General features: G+C 40.2%; 1 long non-coding RNA gene across 3 annotated transcripts in view; it reads right to left on the reverse strand.

Annotated features, from left to right (window-relative positions):
* Nucleotides 246-15213, reverse strand: part of LOC110255488 — a 46390-nt gene continuing 31422 nt past the window's right edge. For 2 of the 3 annotated variants that reach the window (XR_002335869.1, XR_002335870.1), the window contains exons 4-6: nucleotides 14014-14283; nucleotides 9178-9267; nucleotides 246-690 (exon numbers count right to left, since the gene is read on the reverse strand). This is a non-coding gene — a long non-coding RNA (uncharacterized LOC110255488). The remainder of the gene's footprint in view (nucleotides 691-9177; nucleotides 9268-14013; nucleotides 14284-15213) is intronic. The other variant, XR_002335871.1, reaches the window with a different exon arrangement.

Consider the following 15213-nt stretch of genomic DNA (forward strand, 5'->3'; position numbering starts at 1 on the left):
CTTTCCTCTCTGACTCAGTGAAAAAGTTTCCCAGCTGAGATGGGGCATCGACTCCAACTTGGAGTGTTCAGGATGCCCAATTATGCTGCAGTGAGATCCTTCTGTGTCTTAAGACCTTCTAAATTATGGAATTAAGAGGGTTTAGAGACAGGGGAAAGAGTTGGTGACACCAGATGTGTTCAGAATTTAGAATGAGCTTTCTCATATATTAAAAATGACACTTTGAATATCATCAAAGAGATTGAACAATTTTTATTCCTTTTAAAAGTTGCTTTAGGTACTGATTGGGGTCTCAGCTCTGTGTATGTGCAGGTGTGTGTGTGCTGTAAGGGCCTCTTCTACTATGTTTGGTGCCAGGTCCACCTTCTGAAACCCTCACATGTGGGGACAGCCACGAGCATGTGGGCAGCTTTGGCACAGAATCCTGGCACTGTAGATGAGGAGAGGCATCAGCACTTTTCAGACAACAAACAAGCAGCAGAAGGCAGGCGCCAGTCTCCAAAGTGGGCTTTGTGGAAGAGGCAAGGTCTGTGTCTGGCTAACAACCAGCCTGTAAAGACTGGGTGAGGAAGAGGCACCAGACACTTGAAGAGTAAGATGGCATCTTCTCTCTAGGGGCACCGGAGTGGCCACACAAACACACATCTCCACCCAATTGAGTGTGGGTTTCAGTATATCCATGTGAGTACACTGCAATAATGAGAGCAATGATTTCACTTGATAACTTAACCAATAGTTATTAAGCAAGTACCATGTGCCACACATTGGGTAAGTGCTCGATCACTTATCTATCCTCCCGTTTATCATGTAAGTCTAATCCTCACTATACAGAGGGAGACAGCATCCTTGTTTTACTGATCAGAAACAGAGCCCCAGAGAGTGTATGTGACTATACAAAGTATTATAGGTTGAACTGTGTCCCCCTACAAAATATGCTGACATCCTAACCCTCCGGACCTGTGAATGTGACCTCACATGGATATTTTGCAGGTGCTCAAGTTCAGATGAGGTCATAGGACCTGCATTCTTTAAAAAAAAAAAAAAATGGGGATTTAGATTGGAGGGAAGACTATGAGAAAACAGAAGTCTACGAGACAAGGAAAGCCAATGATTGCCAGTAAACCACTAGAAGCTGGGAAAGAGGCCTGGATAGATTGTTCCCTCACAGCTCGAAAAAGAACCAACCCTGCTGACCCTTGGTCTCAGAATTATAGCTTCCATAACTGTGACACGATCACTTTATGGGATTAGAGACAAGATGTAAGTATAGAAGGACTTGAGCTTGCCTCCTCTCATGAGAACACTGAAATCACAACTGCAGAGCAACCACTGACAAAACTGGAAAGTACCAAAAAAGACATCCTATACTCAAAAGACAAGGAAGAAGCCACAATGAGATGGTAGGAGGTGTACTCATGAGATATAAGCAAATCCCATACCCGATAAGTGGGTGATCCACTAACTGGAAAATAACTATACTGCTGGGGATCTCCCACAGAAATGAGAGTTCCAAAGCCTACATCAGGTTCCCCAGCTTGGGGTCTGTGCTGGAAAGAGAAGCACCCAGAACACTGAAGACCAGCAGGGCTTAAATGCAGGAGCTCCACAGGACTGTGGGAAAAAGAGACTCCACTCTTGGAGGGTGCATACATGATTTCACATGCCCTGGTCCCAGGGCAGAGTAGGGACTCCATAAGAATCTTGGCCAGACCTACCAACAGGCATTGGAGGGTCTCCCAGGGAGGCAGGGGTTGGCTGTGGCTCACTGTGGAGGAAGGAAACTGGAGGTGGAGGTCCCAGGGCTTAATCATTGGTGTGAGCTTGCCTGGAGGCTGCCGTCTTGGAAAAATCTGGCCCCACCCAACAACAGCCTACAGTCATGAGTGTTGAAAAGCTCAAGGCCAAATAACCAGCAAGGTGGGAACAGAGACCCACCCAGCAGCAGAGAGGCTCCCTAAAGTCTTCCTAGGCATACAGCCACCTCTAATCACACCCCTCAATATGGCTCTGATTACAAGAAGGATGAGTTACAGCTCTACCCACTGGTGAGTGGGTAGGCACCAGTCCCTGACAGCATGAAGCTGTCAAAAGCCCCTGGGTCAACTTCACCCTCTGAGGGCAGTCACCAGAAGCAAGAGGAATTACAACCTTGTAGCCTACATAAAGGAGAACACAAAGATAGACAAAGTGAAACAGCAGAGAAATACACTCCAAAGGAATAAGACAAAACCCCCAGAACAGCAACTAAGAGAAGTGGAGATAGGCAGCCTACATGAAAACCTACATGATGACAGGAAAGATGATCCAAGATCTTGGAAACAAATGGAAGCAAAGACCAAGAAATTACAAGAACTGTTTAACAAAGAAAGAGAAGATTTGAAAAAGAGATGAATAATAACTGAAATGAAAAAATATGCTAGAAGGAATCAATAGAAGAGCACATGAAGCAGAAAAATGAATAAGTGAGATAGAAGACAGTCAGGTGGAAATCACTGATGTGGAACAGAATAAGGAAAGAAGAATGAAAAGAAGTGAGGACCGTCTAAGAGACCTCTGGTACAACAAATGCACCAACATTCACATTACAAGGGTCTCAGAAGGAGAAGAGAGAGAGAAAGAACCAGAGAAAATACTTCAAGAGATAATAGCCAAAAACTTCTCTAACATGGGAAAGGAAACACTCAATTCTAGGAAGCACAGACGTATCATACAGGATAAACCTAAGAAGGAATATACCAAGACACATATTATTTGAGCAAAATTAAAGACAGGGAAAATATTGGAAGCAGCCAGGGAAAGGCAATGAATAACATACAAGGGAACTCCCCTCCCCTAAGGCTATTAGCTGCTTTTTCAGCAGAAACTCTTACAGGCCAGAAGGAAGTGGCCAATATATTTAATGTGATGAAAGGGAAAAACCTACAATCAATACACTACCCAGCAAGGCTTCTGTTCAGATTTGACAGAGTAATCAAAAGCTTTACAGGTAAGCCAAAGCTAAGAGAATTCAGCACCACCAAACCAGCTTTACAACAAACGCTAATAGAATTTCCCTAGGCATAAAAGAAAACACCAAAGTTAAAAAAAAAAAAAAAAAGAAAGAAATTTACAAATGAGAAGCCTCACTGGTAAAGGCAAAATATAGTAAAGGTAGGAAATCTTACACACACATATATGATATCAAAACCAGCAGTCATGAGGAGAGGAAAACATGAAAGTAGGATATTGGAAAGACATTTGAAATGAAGAGATCCGCAACTTAAAACAATCTTGTGTATATATAGACTGCTATATCAAAACTTCATAGTAACTACAAACCAAAAGTCTACAACAGATACATATGCAAACAAGAAAAGGTAATAAAAACACAAAATTAAAGGTAGTCATCAAATCCCAAGAGAACAAAAGAGGAAAGGAAGAAAAAAATGCTAACAAAAACAAATCCAAAACAATTAAAAAAATGTTAATAAGAACATATATATCAACAATTACTTTAAATGTAAATAGATTAAATGCTCCAACCAAAAAACACAGATTGGCTGAATAGATACAAAAACAAGATATATATATATATATATATATATACACACACTATATACAAGGGGCCCACCTCACATCTAGGGACACATACAGACTGAAAGTGAGAGAATGGAAAAAAGTATTCCAGGCAAATGGAAATTAAAAGAAAGCTGGAGTAGCAATACTCAAATCAGACAAAATCGAATTTAAAATAAAGATAGTTACAAGAGACCAAAAAGGACACTACATAATGATCAAAGGATGAATTCATGAAGAAGATATAACAACTGTAAATATATATTCATGCAACATGGGTGTACCTCAATATATAAGGCAACTGCTAACAGCCATAAAGAGAGAAACTGACAACAACACAATAATAGTGGGTGACTTTAACACACCACTTACAGCAATGGACAGATCATCCAGAAAGAAAGTTAATAATGAAACACAGGCCTTAAATAACACATTAGTCCAGATGGACTTAATTGTTTTAGAACATTCCACCCCAAAGCAGCAGAATACATATTCTTCTCAAGCACACTTGAAAGATTCTCCAGGACAGATCACATGCTAGGTCACAAAACAAGTCTTGGTTTTGTGAATATTGAAATCATACTGAGCATCTACTGACCACAAAGCTATAGGGCTAGAAATCAACTACAAGGAAAAACACTGCAAAAAAACACAAACATGTGGAGACTAAACAATATGCTACTAAACAACCAGTGGATCAATGAAGAAATCAAAAGGACATTTTTAAAAAACAAATACCTAGGATCAAATGAAAATGAAAACAACCATCCAAAACCTATGGGGGAGAGTGATAAATTAGTGTTGGGACTGATATATACACACTCATATATAAAATACACAGGTAACAAGGACCTACTGCATAGCACAGGGAATTTTATTCAATAATGTGTAATAACCTATATGGAAAAAGAATCTGAAAAGGAATGTATATATGTGTAGCTGATTTACTTTGCTGTATACCTGAAATTAACACAACTTTCTAATTATATTCCAAAAAAAAAAAAAAAAAACCTATGGGACACAGCAAAAGCAGTTCTAGAGAGAAGTTTATATCAATATCAGTTTAAATCAAGAAACAAGAAAAATCTCAAATAAACAACCTAACGCCTAAAGCAACTAGAGAAAGAAGAATAAACAAAGCCTGAAGTTCATAAAAGGAAAGAAATAATAAAAATCAGAGAAGAAAATATTGACATAGATGAAGAAAACAATAGAAATGATCAATGAAACTAAAAGCTGTGTTTTTGAAAACATCATCAAAATTGATAAACCTCTGGCCGGACTCATCAAGAAAAAAAAAAGGGAGAGAGCTCAAATCAATAAAATTAGAACTGAAAAAGAAGTTACAACTGATACTAAGGAACTACAAAGGGTCCTAAGAGACTAAAATAAGCAACCATATACCAATTAAATAGACAACTTTGAAGAAATGGACAAATACTTAGAAAGGTACAATCCTCTAAGACTAGCCAAAGAAGAAAATAGAAAATATGAACAGATCAATCACAAGTACCAAAACTGAAACTGTGATGAAAAACTCACAATAATCAAGAGTCCAGGACCAGATGGTTTCATAGGTGAATTCTATCAAACATTGAGAGAAGAGTTAACACTTATCCTTCTGAAACTCTTTCAAAAAATTGCAGAAGGAACAATACCAAACTCATTCTATGAGATCCCAAAACCCTAATACCAAATCCAAACATAGATACCACAAAAAATTACAGACCAATATCACTGAAGAATATAAACACAAAAATCCTCAGCAAAATACTAGAAAACTGAATAAAACAATACATTAAAAGGATCATATACCATGAGCAACTGGGATTTATGCCACAGATGCAAGGATTGTTCAATATCCACAAATCGATCAGTGTGATACACCACATTAACAAATTTAAAAATAAAAACCATATGATCTTCTCAATAGATGGCTGAAAAAGCTTTGGACAAAATCCAACATTAATTTATGATAAAAAAAAAAACCCTCCAGAACCTACCTTGACATAATAAAGACCATAAATGACAAATCCACAACTAACATCATTCTCAATGGTGAAAAGATGAAAAAATTTCCACTAAGATCAAGAACAAGACAAGGATGCCCACCCTCACCACTTTTATTTAACATAATTTTGGAATTCCTAGCCATGGCAATCAGAGAAGATAAAGAAATAAAAGGAATCCAAATTGGAAAAGAAGAAATAAAACTGTTACTGTTTGCAGATCACATGACACTATAATGTTGCCATTATACCTTCTGAATATGCTATTAGAAAACTATTAGGGCTCATCAATGAATTTAGTCAAGTTGCAGGATACAGAATTAATACAAGGAATTGCACTTAAATGTACTAACAATGAGATATCAGAAAGAGAAAATAAGGAAACAATCCCATTCTCCATCATATCAAAAAGAATAAAATACCCAGGAATAAACCTACCTAAGGAGGCAAAAGACCTGTACTCTGAAAACTATAAGATGGTGTTGAAAGAAATCAAAGATGACACAGAAAGATATACCATGCCTTGGATCAGAAGAATTAATAATGTTAAACTGACTACTCAAGGGAATCTATATATTCAATGCAATCACTATCAAATTACTTCGGCATTTCTCAAAGAACTAGAATAAAAAACTTCTTAATTTGTATGGAAATACAAAAGTCCCTGAATAGCCAAAGTAAACTTGAGAAAGAGAAACAGAGCTGGAGGAATCAGGCTGGCTGACTTCAGACTACATTACAAAGCTATAATGATCAAGGAAGTATGGTACTGGCACAAGAACAGAAATATATATCAATGGGCCAGGATCGAAAGCCCAGAAATAAACACACACACCTATGGTCAACTAATCTACAACAAAGGAGATAAGAATATACAATGGCGGAAAGACAGTTTCTTCAACAAATGCTGAGAAAACTGGACAGCTACATGTAAAAAAAAAAAATGAAATTGGAACAATTTTTAACATCATACACAAAAATAAACTCAAAGTGGATTAAACATAAGACTGGATACTATAAAACTTTTAGAGGAAAAGGTAGGCAGAACACTCTCTGGCATAAATCGCAGTAACATCTTGCTTGAGCCACCTCTTATAGTAATGAAAATAAAAACAAAAATAAACAAACAGGACCTAATTAAACCTAAAAGTTTTTGCACAGCAAAGGAAACCATAAATAAAACAAAAAGACAACCCTACAGAATGGAAAAAAATCTTTGCAAATGAAGTAACCAACAAGGGATTAATCTCCAAAATATACAAACATCTCATACAGCTTTAAAGAAAAAAAAAATCGCAATTAAAAAATGGTCAGAAAATTTAAACAGACATCCCTCCAAAGAAAACAGAGAGATGGCCAAAAAGCACATGAAAAGATGCTCAAGATCACTAATTATTAGAGAAATGCAAATAAAAACTACAATGAGGTATTGCCTCAGGCCAGTCACCATGGCCATCATCAAAACGTCTACAAATAATAAATGCTGGAGAGGGCAAAAGGTAACCCTCTTACACTGTGGTGGGGATATAAATTGGTACAATTACTATGGAAAATAGTACGGAGGTTTTTTTTATTTATTTATTTATTTATTTATTTATTTATTTATTTTTAGGGCCACACTCATGGCATATGGAAGTTTCCAGGCTAGGGGCTGAATTGGAGCTGTACTTCTGGCCTTCTCACAGACAGAGCAACACAGGAACTGAGCCACATCTTCAGCCTACACCACAGCTCACAGCAATGCTGGATCTTTAACCCACTGAGCAAGGTCAGGGATTGAACCCATATCCTCATGGATACTAGTTGGGTTCATTACTGCTGAGCCACAGTGGGAACTCCCTCAAACTTTTTGTTGTTTTTGCTCATTTCTTTGATTTTTAAAAATGAGTAAGCAGACAATTGTGTACCCTTTGAACACCCAATAAAAATATTCAGTATATAAAATAGTACAACTTTTTAAATATTTAATAATAATGTGTCTCAGGAAGGATGTACTGTGTCTAATAAATATCAAAAAATGTCACCACAATGACTTTTCACCTGTCCCCACATTTCCTTCCCCAACAACCAAAAGTAAGCCAAATACTAGTAGGAAACCACAAAAACAGATAGAACTAAAACGCAACTAACATACGATCAAGCAATCCCACTCCTGGCCATATATCCAGAGAAAACTATAATTCGAAAAGATAGGGGCACCCCAGTGTTCATTGCAGCACCACTTACAATAGCCAAGACATGGAAGCAACCTAAATGTACACTGACAGAGGAATGGATAAGGATGTGGTGCATAGATACAATGGGATATTACTCAGCCACAGAAGGAATAAAATAATGTCATTTGCAGCAACATGGATGCAACCAGAGATTATTATACTAAGTAATTCAAAGGCAAATGTCATATGATATCACTTATATATAGAATCTAAAAAATGATACAAATGAACTTATTTACATAACAGAAAGAGACTCACAGCCTTCAAAAACAAACTTATGCTTTCCAATGGGAGAAGGTGGTGGTGGGAAGGATGGATTGGGGGTTTGGGATTGGCATGTGCACACTACTGTATACAGAATGGATGGCCAAAGGGGACCTGCTGTGGAACACAGGAAACTCTACCCAATATTCTGTGATAACCTATATGGGAAAAGATTCTGAAAAGACCAACCAAACAAAACTCCCAAAAATAAATAAATAAATTTATATTTTTATGTTATTCAGTTGTGGCACTTTGTTACGCAGCCCCAGGAAATGCATACGTTAGGTCACACAGCCAGTGACTGGTATAGACAAGTATGTATCAGGCCAGGCCTGTCCTGGTTGTTACATAGCCAGGCTGCACACTGCCTTTCCCAGAAGGAAGTACACAGTGCCCAGGCTTGCTCCAGAGGGCCTTGACTCTTTTGTGCTTGGTACACTGGGGTGATTCTGGGCAGTGAAATCATCCAAAGAATTTATTATGCATCTAGTGTCTTCTATATACTTTAGCTTGAGAAATCTAAAAAACTGCTAATTTGATAATTTATAGAGAGGACCTTAAAATGCTTATATCCTTTGACCTATTTCTAGAAATTTATTCAAAAAAAATAGTAACAAACACAGATACATATTCATGTAGGACTATTTATCACAGTCCTATTTACATAACAGGTGGTAATGCCCCACATCTCAAAAAAGCAGGAAATACCATATTTATTTTTTAAAGTGAAATTAAATCTGGTTGAAGACAATGGTAGCCAAGGGTGAGGAGAAGAGCTCTCAATTCCTTCACCTAGAGCTGGGTTTAAGGACCTTGGCAGAGCCTCCTCAGTCCCACAGATGGTCACACAGTAGGCCCACCTGGAGGTCACCCAGAGCACTAGGCTTAGACGGGACCAGAGCTTTACAATGGATCAAAGTCCAACTCTCATTTCTCCTCCCAGTCATGGGGAGCCATTAACCAGGGATGAGCCAGTCTTTTTCCCATCTCTGCAGCTCCCATGCTTCAGCCTTCCCCTTGGACAGTGTAGATTACAGATGCTCAGGGCCTCCACCTTTGAAACACAAAGGTCCACACTCTCCCCTAAAGTCTCTACTTTCCATTTGGGAACAAAGAGAACCCTTTACACATACCTTGTTCCCATCTGTCTCTCTGTCTCGTTTTCTTTCTCTCTTGGAGGTCGTAGAGCCCAGAAGATATTGAGGGAAAGATATTTCATTTTTCTTTCATGTGATCAAAAAAAGCAGAGACACAAAACAAGAAGATGGCACTTAATTTTTAAATAACAAATCTCTAGCACCTCTAATGGCAACACCTAAATTCTAAATAATACAGTCTGCTTAACATCAATTTTGATCCATACACACAAGGTGAAGACATGAAAATCCACATTAACAATAGGAGAAAAGGTTTGAGTCGAATGTAAATGAAAAAGTAGAATATTCTGTTATTTTTCTATTGCTCCAGAGCAAATCACCACAAACGCAGCCACTTAAACCCATACCCATTTACTACTTTGTGGTTCTGTAAGTTCAGGATTTCAAGACTAAAATTAATGTCAGCCAAGCTGAGTTCTCAGCTGGAGCTGGTGTCTTCTTTCAAACTCATTTGACTTGTCTGCAGAATCTAGTTCCTTGTGGTTGTAGGACCCAAGGTCCCTGTCTCTTTATTGAACATCAGTGGGGACTGCTCTTAACTTCTGGAACATTCCAGAATTCCTTGCCTTGGGGGTCCTCGCTATCTTCAAAGCCACCAAGAGAAAGCCCCTCTTGCTTCAAATCTCTCTCATGGTTCATATCTCTATCTCCAGGAAAAGCCCAGGCTCTTCTAAGGTTCATCTGACTGGATCAGACCCATCCGGGATCATCTCCTTTCCTTAAGTCCACCGTAACTTGACCTAGTCATGGGAGTGATATCCCGTCATACTCATAGGTCCCTCCTGCCCATACTCAAGGAGGAAGAGATTAATCAAGGGTGGAGGGCACTGGGGAGTCATCTTAGAATTCTGACAGATATCAACAGCATACACAGCAAGCTCAGCCATGGAATATTTACATGTTCAGAAAAATACTAGTGAAATAAAACGTCAATGTTAGATCTTTCTGTGAGGTAGGATATGGATGCTTCTATTTTCTTTTTCTGTTTCTTTTTGTTTTTTAAGGCCTCGCCCACGGCATATGGAAGTTCCAAGGCCAGGGATTGAATCTGAGCTGCAGCTGCAACCTATGTAGCAGTATGCTGGGCCAGGGATCAAAGCGGCACCTCTGCAGCAACCCAAGCCCTGCAGTCGGATTCTTAACCCACAGCACCACAGCAGGGACCCCTCTGTTTTCTTTTTTATGCTTTTCTGTATTTTCTAAGCATTTTAAAATTAACATCTATCAATCTTATAATCAGAGAAGAAAACCCACATTTTTCAGATAAAGAGACAATCAGGCCTCAAACAAGGAGGCGTGACTATCTGTGGCACTGTGTGGGTGTATCGGAGTGGTTTTCTCATTCATTTACTCCTTCAATGTGTTCACTACCCAATGGAAGAAAGTGCAAGTAGATTGTATTTTCCTATCAGAGTGCGTGGTGATGGGGACGCTCTGTCCAGAATCTCCCTGGAATAGTTTCATACTTTTCAGCAAAAAGATTCCAAAAGCCAAGTGGCATTTAATCTTTGTAATTACTCTTGGGAAAAAGTATGGAAGGCCAGTTACTTAAACTGTTGAGAAATACTTTGCAATTTCTATTTTCCCACCACTACCCCGATAGCTTGACAATTTTTAGGTTTTGAAATTTCCCATTGTCTTTGTTAGGGAGAAAATACCAGCTTCTCATAAATAATCAAAGTGAAGCAACAGAACAAGCCTGACATGTCAGAAGGAGCCTGATGCCAAAATTCGCCCTCAAAACAGAAGTGTGGCCCTGGGAGACCCAGTAACACAAATGAACCAGAAACCCTTATGGTGGGAACCCCCTCCACTAACATTAGAAAGAGGAATTGCTCAAGGAGGCTAATCTCAGCATGTGGCAACGTCACCAGGGGCACACTGATTGGCTCTCTGGGGGCATTCTGTGCCAGTAACAAGTCCAGAGCACAAAACAGAGATGGAGAATGTGAAATCATGAGGTTGTGCAGAAAAACCAGGCAAGGCTGTTTGGACCAAGGTGATGATGGTCTGACTCGCCTTTGGTACTCTCATCTCCTTCACCTTTGCCATGCTCCTCCCCTGCATTCCATGCACTCAGCATCAGTGAAGATCATTAAGGCACAGGTTTTGATGTATATACTCCCAGGAGTGTTTGCATAGTAGAAAGGTGACAGAAAAGGTGCAAAAGCCCTGAGGACAGTAAGGAAGGAAGAGTTTGTGAATTGTAGGAGGACAAAAAAGAAGGTTACTTTTGCTCAAAGGCTCTACCCCATTGGGTAGTAACCTCCAAAGTCATCTTCCAAACAGTCTGCACATTACTGCATGTTTTTGTAGTGCTGACCTGGCTCAGGAACAGGCGCCAAGGAATCTAGCCTGTTGGCCTTAAATGAGTGTGTGTGGCTGGAGCAAGCTCTCTGAGGCATTAGTGAAGAAGGAGGAAGATCCTTTTCCTTCTGAGACGAGCTATGGTTCGGCAAGGGCAAAATAATGTCAATTTTAATTTTTTAAAAATTTTCGATTTTTATACATAAAAACTTACAAAATTATTAAGCATAAGAAATAAATGGAGCAAGTTCCCTTGTGGTGCAGTAGGCTAAGGATCCAGCATTGCCTCGGCTGTGGTGCAGGCCACAATTGCAGCACGGATTAGATCCCTGGCCTAGGAATTTCCATCTACTGTGGTGTGGCAAAAGAGAAAAAAAAAAAAAAAGGAAATGGATAATCAAGAAGCTGCTACCCAACTAAAGATAATGTTATCACCTCCCCACTCCCTCCCCGCGCTCTTCCTTTTTTTTTTTTTTTTTTTTTTTTTTTAGGGCCACAAGTGTGGCATATGGAAGTTTCCAGGCTAGGGGTCAAATCAGAGCTGTAGCTGCTGGCCTATGCCAGAGCTACGTCAGATTCGAGCCGCTTCTCCAACCTATACCACAGCTCACAGCAACTCCAAATCCTAACCCACTGAGCAAGGTCAGGGATCAAACCTGCATCCTCATGGACACTAGTCTGGTTGGTTACCTCTGAGTTGCAACAGGAACTCCCCTATGCTCTTCCTTATGTTGGCGCCTTCCCTTCCTACCTCCCTCTACACTTGGAAAGTAACCACTACCTGAATGTTGCTTTTATCATTAAAAAAAAAATCCTCATTCCTACTTTTTTTCATTAGAGTTTGACCATATATCCACTAACCACACACTATTTAGTTTTGCTTATTTTTTGAACTCTATGTAAGGCTATCACAATGTACATACTGTTTTGTAACTTGTTTTTATTCAGCATTATGTGTTTGTGACTCAACCATTTTTAGGTCTACAGCTTTGGTTCATTCATTCTCATTCCATTATATAGATATACCAGAAGCCAATCATCTAATCTCTTACTGATGGAGCAACTTTACTTTTTAAATTGGTTTTAAACATGTGTTCACCATAGGATTCAGGTCGGTGTTTAGGTAAACTGGGACAAAGATAAGGTGTGTTTAATAGGACTGGGTGATCTGGCAAAAGAAATAAACATTTTGGGGGTAGATCAGGTACTGGTCCCAACTCTCCCAAAATTTTCTTTGTGCATTTCATATCACAATCCTCAGAAACACTGTTTCTATAAAATGAAAGAGTTGGACAAACTACAGGATACCCTCCAAGGCAACCCTTTAATTCAATGAGTTATTTACTCAGTTAACATATAGTGAGCACCTGCCAGTTGCCCCCACTGCTGAAGATGCAATGGGAAATAAAACAGATCTGGTCTTGGCCATCACAGAACCTAGACTCGGGTGTCAGAGAAAAAGGAATAAGCCAAAACAAGTTGTTTTTCACATTACAAACTATGGTAAGTACTCACTGGGGAACACATGGTGTGAGAATACAGCGTTCTGATGGAGCTACTTTAGATAGAATCGTTTGGGAAAGGCCTCCCAAAGCATGATGTTTAAGCTTAAGAGGAACCAGCCACCAAGTTAGGAGGAAGAAAATTCCATACTAGGGGAACTGCACATGCAAAAACCCCAAGTAGGGCAAGAAATTCATGTGTTCCAGAACCTGTAGGAGCAGAATGAGAGGAAATGTGGCTGCAGGTGAAGCCTGGACACAACTGGGAGTAGCTCTGTGGGCTGTGGTAAGGGTTTTGGATTTTATTCTGTGTCCAAAAGGTTTTGAAACAAAGGAATGGCTCGACCCTATCTGTGTTTCTAAAAAATTACCGTGGTGTGAAGAAAGTGGGTGGGAGGGGGCCAGAGTGGAAAGGGGCCCTGGTGAGGCGGTCAGGGGCTCAGATTACAGCGGCAGCCATGGAGATGAGGGAGAGAGAACGGACTGGCTTCCATGATGGTTTGGAACTAAGAAAGTGGCACTGTTACAATTTGCTTTTAATGAGAAACATAATCAACTTCAGGCATCAGAGGGGAAATAATCAAACCTCAGCTCGCTACACTAGGGAAGTGAAAGTTCAGAAAAGACTAGGCTTGGCAGATAAAAAATTGTAGTCCTCTGGTAACAGGACAGTAGAGATCCCCTTTGTATCTTATTCTCTTTCCTCCATCCTCCCCCCCTCCCTCCCATTTCCTAATTGTTTTATCTGCAGAGCATCTTTAAAAACTTGTTTAGTTTGCAGAGTGGAGCAGACAAGAACCACCCTCCCCAGGCTTCCAGAGGAGAAGGGATAGCCCTGCTCCTGCCCCCACTTGTAGGCTAGAGACCTTGTCCCCACCAGCGCCCCTTCACTCCTCCCAATCCCCCTCGCCACCCCCCCCAAAGTCTTAACATTGTGATGTCAGAACTCAGCCTTGCCCTAAATATTCTATTTCTCTAATGACATATTGCTTATTTCAAGTACCTTAGAAGTTTCCCGCCCTATGGCGACCAGAATACCTGTCTTCAGGAGCTCAGCCAGAGAGGAAGGAAAAGGCGTAGGATTCTGAGCACTGATTGGCTGAAGCCAGAAGTGTTCTGGATGCTGATTGGCTCAGTCATCCACGGGGAGGTGTTTGTGGTGCACCGGCGAAGTAGATCTAGGGCCAAGGCTGAATTAGATAGGGTCCTCAGTGAGTGGGTGAACCAGCAGACAGGAACGTTCTGGACTTCCTTCTTGAGGGAATTGTGATTTCTTTAAAAAAAATAAAGTACCATAAAACATGACCAAATGGGGACTATCGGGGGCTGTTTAGCGCACTTTAAAATTCTTCAATTTGCAGTACCACAATAACTTGCACTTTAATAAAAGCAAGCTCTCGTCTTAATAGCCACACAATAAAGAGTTATTTATAGGAGGCAGTATGCAGGCCTGAACCTTCCAGGTGTGCCCCACATTTGAAACAAGCGCTCAGAGAGATCTGCGGGGATGGCGCTGCCTGATGTAGCCGGAACAAGCCCTGAGCCTCTGCTGCCATTTCGCGGTGTCGCAGCTCCAGGGCTGCACCGGCCCGGGGCTCCGTGCCCTGCACAGCACGCCCGGCGCGCTGATTTATTTCAGTATTACGTTTAATTGTTTCCTTCTTGTTGAAGCCTTAACATGCGATGCTTGTAAATCTGACCCGAATCCTCCATATGGCGCTCTGGTTTTCCATTTTCAAATGCATTCGCCCTGGAATAATGACTGTGGTATAACTCAATTTGAGTTCTGCTGCTGGGGACTTTATTACATAATGCTTTCTAATTGACCCTCATAGTTTAATAAGACAGAACATTTCACCAGAACATTGACAAAAGTTATTAATTTTCACTTCAGCAGAGACCCATGTCCCAATTAAATCCCCTGAGAATGCCTGGCTGACTGACTGACCTCATTATGGCTAATGCTTATTAGTCCTGCGGAGAGGATAGCATCGCATACTGTTAAAATGCCTAAATGAGCACATACAACCGTCCAACGTGATTACAATTTACATACATGACTAATTTTACTCCCCTAATCCTTGTCTGGTGCAATGAATGTGGTGTGCTGCTGTCATACCACGAGATCAGCCATCGAGGATTTGGAAGGTGTCGTAAAAATGCCTTGCCAGTGTGCTCAGCTACACCCAGTTAAATTATATCT

Source organism: Sus scrofa, chromosome 1 (genome assembly GCF_000003025.6).
Source record: "Sus scrofa isolate TJ Tabasco breed Duroc chromosome 1, Sscrofa11.1, whole genome shotgun sequence".
Classification (NCBI taxonomy): Eukaryota; Metazoa; Chordata; class Mammalia; order Artiodactyla; family Suidae; genus Sus; species Sus scrofa.